Source organism: Fundulus heteroclitus, chromosome 12 (assembly GCF_011125445.2).
Source record: "Fundulus heteroclitus isolate FHET01 chromosome 12, MU-UCD_Fhet_4.1, whole genome shotgun sequence".
Classification (NCBI taxonomy): Eukaryota; Metazoa; Chordata; class Actinopteri; order Cyprinodontiformes; family Fundulidae; genus Fundulus; species Fundulus heteroclitus.
In genome coordinates, this window is record NC_046372.1 from 18,213,693 (window position 1) to 18,227,224 (window position 13,532).

Here is a 13,532-nt window from a genome sequence, read left to right on the forward strand (position 1 = left end):
TTTGATCTTTGTTGAAAGAACACTTAAAAGGGTGTCTCTTATCAAAGGAATAAGGTTTAAATTTTTAGTGACACTTACAGCACACAAATAAGACAAGACTGATGGTAACTAGCCAGATGTTCTTGTGCATTACACCAGTTGATTTTAAGTGAAATAATATACACCTGAACAAGATTTTTTATTTTTATTTTTTAAGCGAGCCTTCCTTTCTGCATCATATCTGTGAATGGCCATCTTACCTCTGTTTGTTATATATGGAAAAATACATGAGAGTGAGAAAACCACATGTATATTGTTCACTATTAGAGTCAAATGTGTCAAATGTACCGTAGATGTGTTAAAATTTTTTTTGTAGAATGTAGAATTTGCATTGCAGATAAGGATTGCAAAAATCCTCAAATTGTCGTATTAGCTAAAGTCCAGAGACAATGCCTTGCTTACAAAAATATATCATTATTTGTATAAATTACTCATAATACCTTTGCATCATGATAATAGAAATTAACAGGATAATTACTGGAGGCAGAAATACTCCAGTAAGCCTATTTTTTTCTCTTCTTAAAGGATCTCAGTTGTATTAAACATCCGTTCTGTGCTCACTGAGTCACTGCGTAACTCAGTTTGATTCACCGTTTTCACAATTGTGCACAGAACTGTGGTGCGTTTGAAATTTAAATCCGTCCCGAAAGGAGACGATCCCGACTTTGAATCAGGAGTGCAGAACACTAACCATCACGGCAGAGTTTGTTTTCATCAAAAGAAGGCGTTCCTCTGTCAGAGGATGTTTTACACATCAGTGTGCCGACATGTTCTTGGCAGAGAATGAAACGCTTGAGAAAGGCTCCCTGTGAAAGCCTCGGCACTAAATCAGGACTAAGAGCATCATTTGAAAAAAACAACAAAAACCGATCGAGTGTAAACGTGTCATAGAAGAGCACATTGCACGGTTGGAGCGGTTGCCAAACGCAGGGGAAAATCTGTCCTCTCACTCGCTGTCGCAACTGACAGCTTTCATCGCCTGCGACGCTGCGAGGGGAGCTTTGAGGCCCCGAACTGAATCAAACCTTGCCGCCGCTGTTGTTGCCCGTTTCAGGCCAGTGGAGGGAATTTTTTTTTATTCTGTTTTCAAGGTGGTGGTGGTGGAGGGGGGGGGGGGTGTTCAGGCCTCAGGCACAATGCATTGTGGGGGTTCTGGTGAGTCACGCTAGTGTGGATTTGGTGATAGAGATGAAGAGCAGCTTTCTTAATGTCAGCTGTAATACCCGTGCAGACATGTAGGGCCTAATCGAGTGTGTCACTTCCCAAAGCGCCGCATGCAAAGGAAGCCACCAGTTTGTCTTTCAACATTCTACATTTGTTTGGCTTGCCTGGTGTGCCTACAGCCAGGATTAGCAGCATCAGCCTTTGTTCTTTTGCTTTTGACGGTTTCTTTTTAAAGAGCTGGAGAAAAATCATCTTTGCAGACTGAAGACAATACCTCGCCTGAGCGAGACTCGCCGCTTCGCTATGACTTGAGCGCCCCGGGCCGAACCTTTTTGCCCAACTCGGTACGAGAATGAAGAAGCTAGCCAACCGTGAAGAGGCTGTCCTGTCCACAGACATCCTGACACATCGCTGATTCATGGAAGATTCACTTTTTTTCTCTCTTTTCATCTGTAGTTTGAGTGAATGTTTGAGTCGTCAACGAGCAGTGGAGACACAAAGAGAGGTTTTTTTTTTTATTTCACATTCAAAGCCAGGAAAGATTTCAGAGAATATGGAAAATATATTTGAGCTGCTTGTTTCATTTAGTTATCCTGGTCCGATGAAGAGTATCGTGCTTCTTCTTTTCAGGAGTCATATTATAATAGTTGCACCTATAAAGTGAGCAAAACTGGTTTTGATGTTAGGAAAATAAATAGATGTTCTGTTTCTAACTATGTCTTACAACAGGAGAAACAAGAAAAAGTCACATTTAAATTAACAAAAATTAGCTGAAATTGAAGCATTGCAAATTTGAAAAAAAAAACAACAAAAAAAAACAAAGAAAAACATGCATATGTCTATGTTTGATAAAATCCTGATGGTGTGGCAAAAAAGTAAAGAATCTAAATTTTATAGATTCAGTTTTTTTCCCATCTGCTAATGACCCAAAATGGATCATTCAAGAAAAAAAAACAACAATGTAAAAATGTGTAATTTATGGAAAAAAACTTGTAATTTATGGAAAAATTTGTAATTTTAAAGGGTTTTCAGTTTCAAAGTAAACTGAAGATCTGGTTAGTAGATATGGCTGATTAATAAACGACTATAAGGACATGCTTCAGTAATACAAATCCCATCCTTTAATATTTTGCATTCCTAATTCATCTGTAGCATTCAACCGACAGTTTTCCAGAAGTAGCCTGATTTGTGGCGACAGCGGCGCAGGGAGTTTGTCCTGCAACTGGTGGGTTGCCGGTTTCAATCCCCACTTCAACCACCTCTTTCATTGTGCCCATGGGCAAGACACCTTTCCTGTTGGTGGCGCCGATGCATGGCAGCCTTGCTTCTTTCAGTCTGCCCCGGAGCAGCTGTAGCTAAAGACGTGTGCTCTAAAGATGGTTTATTCTTAATTTAACAATTTCCTAAATTATTCTGCACTGTTATTTCACTTTTAGTCTCTTTTTATATCGATATATAATCATATATTCACTATACTTCTTTATTTTAGTATGTTGTTGTGCATCATATTGCCTTAATACATTTACATGTTTTTTTCTCCAGTTTTGTCATCTTTCTATATCTTTCACTTTGTTTGATCTGTTGTGTTTGAAAAATGCTCTACAGATAAAGACTGATTGACTTATACTGTGTTCCTTTGGTCACTCGTTAAGTAGTAGAATAAAATGATGACAGAATGTAAAGTTTTACAAACCTGTTGATCTTTTTCCATGTTTGTGTGATTTTAAGATCTGAAGGTAAGCTGTTGATGTATTGGACTGATGTCAAAGCAACTCCTGTCGGTCAGACGGGGTTACCGTTAGGTAATGGTTGTCTCATCAGCGTAATCCATTACTAAACCGCCTTCATCATTCATTTTATGGCTAAGATGCACCAGACACACTTCATGAAATCCGCCTGATTTGTAAAAACACAACATGGACTTAGCCTCGAATGCAATCGAAATACATACTAAGTCTAAAACATTTCTGTCATTCAGTCCTGACAGCTAATTTAACATTTTTATTCATATTTTAATCCCCCTGCGCGTTTTCCAATACGCAAAACACTTTCAGTTGCATTTAGTTACATCCACACTGGAACTGTTTCGACACTTTTATAGGATTAGTCTGAAGTAAAAAAAAAAAAAAAAAAAATCATTCTGGAGCAAAGAAATGATTGACAGTTACATTTTTTGAACGGAGGATTAAAGGTAATTACATCTTTTACAGTCCCAACACGACCAAAGTTTTGTCAATGAGCAGAATCTCTTTATGCAGGATGTCAAACGGCAGATTATTATTAAAAACCTCAGCTATATTTCCATGAGGTTACAAATGGAGAAATGTCCCATAAGACATGCTGTCACCCTGGCACCAAATTTCAAAGTACACACAAGAATCCAGTACTGAGAGGATGATTCCAGAAGCCTGTCAGTAGTTTGGATTAAAGTCGTTCCTTTAGTCTTATAGCTGCATAAAAGCTCAATGCTTTGGATTACTTTGCATCTAGTATTTATAAGTACAAAGCGTCAAGTTTAAGATAAAGTAAAGTGGAGTTCTACACAGAATTTTTTTCTATTAATCACGCAGCACATGATCACTTTGAACTGTATTCATTTGGACTGATTCAGAAATATACATTTAATTCTCCTTGCATCTATTTTAACAGTTAATTATTTCCCTCCACTTGTTTTTATCTCTCACTCCAAAGGAAATGTTTCTATAGAAATGTATACAAGGGCATAATTTTTCCTCACCTTGCAGATTTAAGTGTCAACACTACATACTGTATCTTAATGTGCTACCGTTGTCTAATCTTAGGTAATAAAACACCTAATATTTATAATGCATATATCATTTAGAGTTTGCTGATTATTCTCTGTAAAAACATGTTAAGTGTTTTTGAGCAAAATAAGACTGTATTACTGCAAAAGCAGGGACTCTGATACCAAAGAAAAAAACAGGTTTACTTGTGTTGACAAGTCCTTTTTAGAGTTAAATTAGCCAGACTGTGAGTTTCCGGTGTGTCTTAAATAAGCAGGTTTTCGTTCATATTCATCCAGGTATAACGCTCTGTTCAGCATCTCTTGCTGAACTTTTTTTTCATTTCTTCTCCATTAGAGGAACAAACTGTGCGGGAAATTGTTCGCTCTAATTTGCCTCACAAATCCAAACAGTCTGGAAAGGTTGCCCCCATCAACGACAGTTAATTGGGAAAGGAAACACTGGGCATGTGTTGTGCACAAATCTCACATTTCTAATGTACCCTTGTGCAGCCGGGTTATTGCATTTGTACTCAGACATCGTGCAAGACAGGTACGATGATGACTTTGCTATGCTAAGTGAATCTCACTGTGCAAGCATTCATATATAAAGGTGACTATATCCTGCTCTTCAAATTTATATAATGTCTTATTTGGTTAATGTGAAAATACTAATTTTTTTTATTCATTACATACAAGAACTGTTTACAGGAATAGAGACGCACCTATAAAATATGCCGCCCTATAAAGATTAATGCTCCATGCAGGTGGAATCCTGTATGCCCTTGCTGCTGAATTTACAGTAGTGCCAAATCTGATCACAAGCTGGGGAAGTTCCTTTTGTCGTCTCCTGGAGGAAGCATTGGATTAAGAGCCAGGCAGTTTTAAACAGCCGACCCCTCGTATATATTAAGGTACGTTGTATATGTGTGCTGTAAGTCTTTCCCTTCTCAAGGTCGAGGGATAAACCAGTCGGGCACTATGTGCATTGTAAACGGAATATATCCTCACTCTGACCTTCCAAGCTTATAAAAAAACAGCTACAGAAAACATGGAAACAGTGGCGAGTAGGGCAATGTGTTAAGCTGCTGTACTGAGAAAGAAAAAATTAAAACAGGGCAAAAAGTAGACAGCTGTCTAAAAAAAAAACACTTTCTAAAGGAAATTGCCAGTTTTTTTCTTTTCAAAGCTACAATGCAAGATTTATCCAAAATACAGTGTTTTTTTTTAAAAAGCTGGTTAAAAACCACGTATCTCTGTACGCTAGTATAAATCATATTATGACTGATGATCCATGAGCCATTATGGATGCTGATTAAAGGCTGAAACAGGATTCAGAAGCGAAACTAATCTCTTTAGGTTCTGTTCGTCATGTTCTGACTCAGTTTTCTGACCCACATGCAGAGAAGACTCAGAGACCGGATCATTTTAGAAGGTTTATTGTAACGGAAACTGCTGGACTAAATCTGGTGGGGTATCTGGAGTTATAAGGACCGAGATTACTAGAGATGGTAATGATGTTGGGAAATGTGTGTTAATCTTTTTCTCACTGTCTCTGCAGGTGAAGATTCCTCTGAGGGGGAGAAGGTTCAGGCCGACTTGGAGATCATGTGCTTGGCGTGCTGCAGAGGACATGGTGACCAGGAAGTGCTGGTGGTCAGTCAGAGAGCGGGCAGAGAGAGATGTTGAGAGGAAAGGAACTGATGTGGTGACCAAAGATGGTGATGATGGTTCCAGGGAAGCTAACTGAGGGTGAGAGTCTGGCTCTAAGGGGGACACTGACAACGGGGGCAGCAGGTAAGGCAATCAATATAATTCAATTTTATTTATATAGTGCCAATTCATGATACATGTCATCTCAAAGCACTTTACAAAGTCAGATTCCATCAAATCCTCCAGGTTGGTCAGAAAGTTTCCTCTCTAAGGAAACCCAGCAGGTTGCATCAAGTCTCTCCAAGCAGCATTCACTCCTCCTGAAAGAGCGTAGAGCCACAGTGGACAGTCGTCTGCATTGTTGATGGCTTTGCAGCAATCCCTCATACTGAGCATGCATGAAGCGACAGTGGAGAGGAAAACTTCCCTTTAACACGGAGGAGAACCTCCAGCAGAACCAGAACCAGGCTCAGTGTGAACGCTCATCTGCCTCGACCCACTGGGGCTTAGAGAAGACAGAGCAGAGACACAGAAAGCACAGAAGCTTTGACCCAGGAGTACTTTCTATGTTATACGGTAATGTCAATCACTCAAGGAGGTTTGATCAAGTAAGCTAAGCTTAGCTCAGGTTGACTCATTACGTCCAGTGGGTGGCCATCACACATCAAAGGGTTGTCAGGGAGCTTCTTAAATATCTTGAGGTAGATTACCTGATAAAAACCAGGTGTGACTTCTGTGGTCAGCCAAAGCTGACATGTTTCCAACCTATCAAAATGAGCGATTTACCTTCTCAGTCTGTCATCAAGGTCTGCAGAGGTCTGCTAATTAAGCACTAATGAGATTCAGCTGTGTTTAACCAGGACAGCACCTAAAACGTGCAGGACACCGGTCCCATCCCATCCATCCCATTATAGCTGTGGGTGCATTAAAACATGTTAATGTTTTTTACTGCCTCTAAAAAATGTCTTCCAGGATTGAACTGTGTTTGTCTCCAACCAACGTCCAATCAGAGTTGACCAGTCCTCACAGCATGCTGAAGCCACCACTATGTTCCACTAATGTAATGTTATGTCCAGTGTGATGAGAGCCGTTCGTCTTCAACAAAATGTTTTGTATTTAAAAGTTTAGTTTTGGTGTCTTTACCAAAGTACCTCTTTCTACATATCTAATATGTCCCCTTATTATTGCTTTCTTTCTACTGTAACTATTTTCTTGATGCTCATCCATAAATATATGACATGTGGAGTAAATTAGTTGTTTCGTCAATAGATTCTACCGCCTAAACTGGGCAGAGAACAGAGAACTTGACAGAGAACTTTTTGTTCTCTGCCATTTTTCTCTTCATAGAAGGTACACCTGGTCTGGTGTTCTGTTAGCTGTGACATCATCAGGGGAGGCAGATCATCCTCTATTACCATCTAACATAGAAAGTACTCCTGGATCAATGTGTGCTTCTGTGCTTTCTGTGTCTCTGCTCTGTCTTCTCTAAGCCCCAGTGGGTCTGTTATGTTCCGGGATTCTGGCTGCTTGGTGGGAATTCCTGTGCGCCCTTACCACCATTTACCACCAGAGGGCGACAGGTTCCGGTGGGAGTGCGGTGCATCATCATCCACAGCTGTTCGCGATCATCTTCATCAGCGGCTCAGATTTAAGGAGTTGGCTGCCAGCCCAGCGTCGCCTGAGTGTTAGCCAGTCATGGTATTTCTGAGCCCTCTGAGCCTGCCTCTGTGTTTTCTAGTTGTCTTTGAACTTTCAAGTAATTATCTTTGTTTCTTCCGTTGCCTTTAGGCGATCCCTTGAGGAGATCCTAGTTGATTTCCTGGTTTTTGAACCACCCTCGTGACGCCGTGGAAAGAACCCACAGGTTGCCCGAGTTTCCAGACTCACCTCTCCGTTGTTTGCAATCATCTCCTGGACTCCACGGCTGGCGGCCGCACCACTCCTCCGTTTCTCCACTGCACCCGAGCCTGCCTGTCCGCTCCCCGCCGCACTCCTCTGTTGTTTCTGGACCCACCAAGGACTGAGACACCGGACAAACATTGTTTCCCCTCCAAGACTCCGTTCATCTACTTCAAAGTAAGATCAGCCTGTTTTCTCAGTGAGATTTCCGTTCTTCCCACGACCCCTGAACTCACCACTCTGCTCTTTCCTCATAGTGAATCATTGTTGCTGCCACTGTCGTTTCCCCCTGGACCAGGCCATCCTGATTCTCGCCGATAATTGTGTGATCATTATTAAATCATTTAACACTGATCCTACCTCTCCTGTTTTGTGTTCTGCATGTGGGCCTGTTAAAAGAAAACTGAACCCATCATGACAGAACACTCAGGCCAACAACTCAGCCCAGCAGACGCAATCCGGAGATCCTTAGCCGAACAACAATCTATATTACAAACCCATGAAAACGCTTTAACAGAGTTAAAGAGAATCCAAACTGAAACTAACCAACAACTATCTGAGTTAACCCGTTACCTTCGAGGTTCAGCCCCTCAAGCTTCGGCTCCAGCCTCCAACTCAGCTCTAGCTTCAAACCCAGCTCCGGAGATCCAATCCACGTTTTCTGATATCCGTCCACCTACGCCCGAAAGATTTTCAGGTGACCGGAGCAAATGTAATGGTTTTCTTCTTCAATGCTCGATAATGTTTAATCACTCCCCGAGAAGCTTCCCCTATGACAGCTCCAAGATCGCATACGTTCTGTCCTCGTTGTCAGGACAAGCTTTGTTATGGGCCGAAGCTCGTTTCCCAGATCCAGCACGCTATGGCTGTTCATTTGATGATTTTATAAAAGAGTTCAGACAGGTTTTTTGTCAAGATGCTGACCAGTCAGTTAATTCCAGAGAGTTCTGGAATATTAAACAAGGAAATAAAACTGTGGCGGAATTTTCCGTGGATTTCCGCATCAAGGCTGCAGCGACAGGCTGGGAACCAGCCGCGCTTAAGAGCGCATATTACAACGCGTTAAATGACAATATTAAGGATGAGCTGGCTACTTTTGAAGAACCTAGGACCTTAGAGGAATTAATCAGCCAAACCATCCGATTGGATCACAGAATCCGGTCCCGAAAGAGAGATGGGGGTCGTAGGAGCCAACCATTCAGACACTTTGGTGGCTCCGCTTCCCCCTCGGCATTTTCTCCGCCCCCAGCCTCTCAGGATCCCGAGCCCATGCAGTTAGGTCGAACTCGCCTGACTCCTGAAGAGCGCCAGCGGCGCATGTCAGCCCGACTTTGTATTTATTGTGGTTCCCCGGGTCATTTTCTGGCCAATTGTCCGGTTCGTTTAAACCTTCCGGTCCGCCAGTAGCGGCGAGGAGGTTGGCGGACCATCCCAGCGAAAGAGACTCTCCTCGCTTACTGTTGCCAGCAACCATATTGATTCAGACCCAGTCATTTTCTTTATCCGCCCTAGTCGACTCTGGTTGCGAGCAAGATTTGATCGACGACTCCCTGGTTAAACAAATGAGAATAGAGACCGAACCACTACCTGTTCCACTGCGAGTTACTGCTTTAGATGGAAAAACGCTGCCACACATTACACATAAAACCAAACCACTCCACCTTATCATTTCTGGTAACCACAGTGAGTTTATTTCATTTTTTGTATTTTCATCAGCCAATTCCCCCATAATTTTAGGTTTCCACTGGTTACAACTTCACAACCCACAAATAAATTGGACCGAGAAACACCTGGAATCCTGGTCCACTTCATGTCACTCGTCTTGTCTCCGCTCAGCTGTTCCCCCAGGTCCTCCATCGGCTGAGCCTCAGGAGGCGGATCCGGTCGATCTCTCCACAATCCCCTCTGATTACTACGACCTCGCTCCTGTGTTCAGTAAGTCCAAGGCTCTTTCTCTCCCTCCTCACCGTCCATATGATTGTTCCATAGATCTCCTGCCGGGTGCTCCGTTACCCACCAGTCGCTTATACAACATTTCTCGACCTGAAAGAGAAACTATGGAGAAATATATAAAAGAGTCCTTGGCAGCCGGTATAATCCGCACCTCATCTTCCCCTATGGGAGCTGGATTTTTTTTTGTGGGGAAGAAAGATGGATCCCTGAGACCCTGCATAGACTATAGAGGGTTAAACAATATTACAGTTAAGAATAAGTATCCCCTGCCATTATTATCATCGGCCTTCGAACCAGTTCATGGTGCTACAATTTTTTCCAAGCTCGACCTGAGAAACGCCTACCATCTTCTGCGTATACGCAAGGGTGACGAGTGGAAGACCGCATTTAAGACCCCTATTGGCCATTTCGAGTACTGCGTGATGCCATTTGGCTTATCCAATGCGCCTGCATTTTTCCAAGCTCTAGTGAACGATGTTTTAAGAGACTTTCTGAACATCTTCGTTTTCGTATACTTGGATGACATTCTCATTTATTCACAGACGCTGGAGGAACATAAACGCCACGTTCGCATGGTTCTCCAAAGACTACTCGAGAACAAACTATTTGTCAAAGTTGAGAAGTGTGAGTTCCACAAGCCGTCCATTTCCTTCTTGGGTTTCATATTAGGGGACGGACAGGTACGGCCAACGGAGGAAAAGATCCAGGCAGTACTGCAGTGGCCCACACCCGAAACCCGCAAGCAGCTCCAACGCTTCCTCGGATTTGCAAACTTTTACCGTCGTTTTATCAGAAACTACAGTCAGACAGCTTTACCACTAACGGCACTAACCTCTTCCAAGATCCCTTTTAGTTGGACTCCGGAGGCAGAAGCGGCGTTCTCACGCCTCAAGGCCCTCTTTGCCAACGCACCCATCCTGATTCAGCCAGACCCGTCCCGACAGTTCATTGTTGAAGTCGACGCCTCAGACACCGGAGTTGGTGCAGTTTTATCCCAGATCTCTCCTCGCGACAATAAAACTCACCCATGTGCCTTTTTTTCCCGCAGACTATTACCTCCAGAGAGAAACTACGATGTGGGAGATCGAGAGCTATTAGCTATAAAATTAGCCCTGGAAGAATGGAGACATTGGCTGGAGGGAGCAGAGCATCCGGTACTGGTCTGGACCGATCACAAGAACCTGTCCTACCTTCAGTCTGCCCGGAGGCTCAACCCACGTCAGTCACGCTGGTCACTGTTTTTCTCTCGATTCAATCTCTCCATCTCATATCGCCCTGGATCCCGTAACATCAAACCTGACGCACTTTCCCGCCTGTACTCACCTGATGATTACGAGAAGGCTCCTGCCACTATTCTCCCTCCCAGTTGTACTGTCGCCACCGTTACCTGGGAGATCGAAGACATCATTAAACAAGCTCAGCTAACAGAACCTGCACCCAACACCTGTCCACCCAACAAGCTCTACGTTCCTGTCTCAGTCCGAGCCCGTTTTCTCCACTGGATCCATGCCTCCAAATTCTCTGCACACCCCGGAATCAGCCGTACCATAGCACTTGTCAACCGCAAGTTTTGGTGGCCCTCTGTCCATAAAGATGTCAGTGAGTATGTCCAAGCCTGCACCACCTGTTCCAGAAATAAAGCTTCTCACCAACCACCATCTGGCCTTCTGCAACCTCTCCCCGTTCCCAAACGGCCATGGTCTCATGTATCTATAGATTTTGTTACCGGCCTACCTCCTTCCAAGGGCATGACCACCATCCTCTCCATCGTCGATCGTTTCTCCAAGGCCTGCCACTTCGTTCCTCTCCGTAAGTTGCCTACAGCTTTTCAAACCGCTCAACTTCTGATAAAACACGTTTTCCGACTCCATGGCATCCCACAGGACATCCTCTCTGACCGAGGTCCTCAGTTCATCTCCCAGGTTTGGAAAAGTTTCTGTTCGGCTCTCAATGCATCTGTCTCACTTTCTTCCGGCTTTCACCCCCAGACCAACGGTCAGACCGAACGGCTCAACCAGGACTTGGAAACCACCCTCCGCTGCTTTACCTCCACCAACCCCTCCGATTGGGCCCAATTCCTTCCTTGGGTGGAGTACGCTCACAACAGCCACATCTCAGCAGCTACCGGTATGTCCCCGTTCGAGGCTTCCATTGGTTATCAACCCCCTCTTCTTTCATCAGAGGAAAAGGATATTTCAGTCACCTCCGTCCGTCATCACATCCGCCGTTGTCAGAAAGTTTGGAACACCATTATCCGTAACCTCAACCAAACTGCAGACAGAAATAAGCGCCTGGCTGACCGTAAGAGGAGACCAGCACCCATATACAGCCCAGGTCAACAGGTTTGGCTTTCTTCACGTGACATTCCGCTCAAATCCATTTCCAAGAAACTCTCTCCCCGATACATTGGTCCGTTCCCCATTGAATCCATAATCAACCCGTCTGCTGTCCGTCTCCGTCTGCCCGCCTCCCTCCGCGTCCACCCCACCTTCCACGTGTCCCAGATTAAACCTGTCCAGACCAGCATGCTCTGCCCTCCAGCCGAACCCCCTCCACCCCCCCGTGACATTGATGGTCATCCTGCATACACCGTCCGCCGGATCGTGGACTCCCGTCGGCGAGGTCGCGGCTGGCAGTACCTCGTCGATTGGGAGGGTTACGGTCCGGAGGAACGATCCTGGATCTCGGGTTCTTCCATCTTAGACCCTTCCCTTATCTCTGACTATCGTTCCTCGTTGCCTTCCAGTTCATCTAGGCCGCCAGGTGGCGACCGTTGAAGGGGGGGGTACTGTTATGTTCCGGGATTCTGGCTGCTTGGTGGGAATTCCTGTGCGCCCTTACCACCATTTACCACCAGAGGGCGACAGGTTCCGGTGGGAGTGCGGTGCATCATCATCCACAGCTGTTCGCGATCATCTTCATCAGCGGCTCAGATTTAAGGAGTTGGCTGCCAGCCCAGCGTCGCCTGAGTGTTAGCCAGTCATGGTATTTCTGAGCCCTCTGAGCCTGCCTCTGTGTTTTCTAGTTGTCTTTGAACTTTCAAGTAATTATCTTTGTTTCTTCCGTTGCCTTTAGGCGATCCCTTGAGGAGATCCTAGTTGATTTCCTGGTTTTTGAACCACCCTCGTGACGCCGTGGAAAGAACCCACAGGTTGCCCGAGTTTCCAGACTCACCTCTCCGTTGTTTGCAATCATCTCCTGGACTCCACGGCTGGCGGCCGCACCACTCCTCCGTTTCTCCACTGCACCCGAGCCTGCCTGTCCGCTCCCCGCCGCACTCCTCTGTTGTTTCTGGACCCACCAAGGACTGAGACACCGGACAAACATTGTTTCCCCTCCAAGACTCCGTTCATCTACTTCAAAGTAAGATCAGCCTGTTTTCTCAGTGAGATTTCCGTTCTTCCCACGACCCCTGAACTCACCACTCTGCTCTTTCCTCATAGTGAATCATTGTTGCTGCCACTGTCGTTTCCCCCTGGACCAGGCCATCCTGATTCTCGCCGATAATTGTGTGATCATTATTAAATCATTTAACACTGATCCTACCTCTCCTGTTTTGTGTTCTGCATGTGGGCCTGTTAAAAGAAAACTGAACCCATCATGACAGGGTCGAGGCAGATGAGCGTTCACACTGAGCCTGGTTCTGGTTCTGCTGGAGGTTTTTCCTTCCTGTTAAAGGGGAGTTTTCCTCTCCACTGTCGCTTCATGCATGCTCGGTATGAGGGATTGCTGCAAAGCCATCAACAATGCAGACGACTCTCCCTGTGGCTCTACGCTCTTTCAGGAGGAGTGAATGCTGCCTGGAGAGACTTGATGCAACCTGCTGGGTTTCCTTAGAGAGGAAACTTTCTGACCAATCTGAAAGATTTGATTGAATTGCCTGGGGATGACATGTATCATGATTTGGCGCTATATAAATGAAATTGAATTGTATTGAATGAATCCTTTTCTTCCCACCTAACAATTATTTATTGGTTTATGTCAGTCTGTCAAACAAAATCCTATTAAAATATGTTGAAACGTTTGGTTGCAATGAGACAAGCGTTGTGGGGTATGAACACTTTTGCACAGTAAGCTTTGC

General features: G+C 44.5%; 1 long non-coding RNA gene across 1 annotated transcript; it reads left to right on the forward strand.

Moving 5' to 3' along the window:
• The first annotated feature begins 12,237 nt into the window (after positions 1-12,237).
• Positions 12,238-12,991, forward strand: LOC118564843. The gene is made up of 3 exons (XR_004932062.1): positions 12,238-12,436; positions 12,527-12,814; positions 12,895-12,991. It is a non-coding gene; the product is annotated as an uncharacterized LOC118564843 (long non-coding RNA).
• Positions 12,992-13,532: the final 541 nt, after the last annotated feature.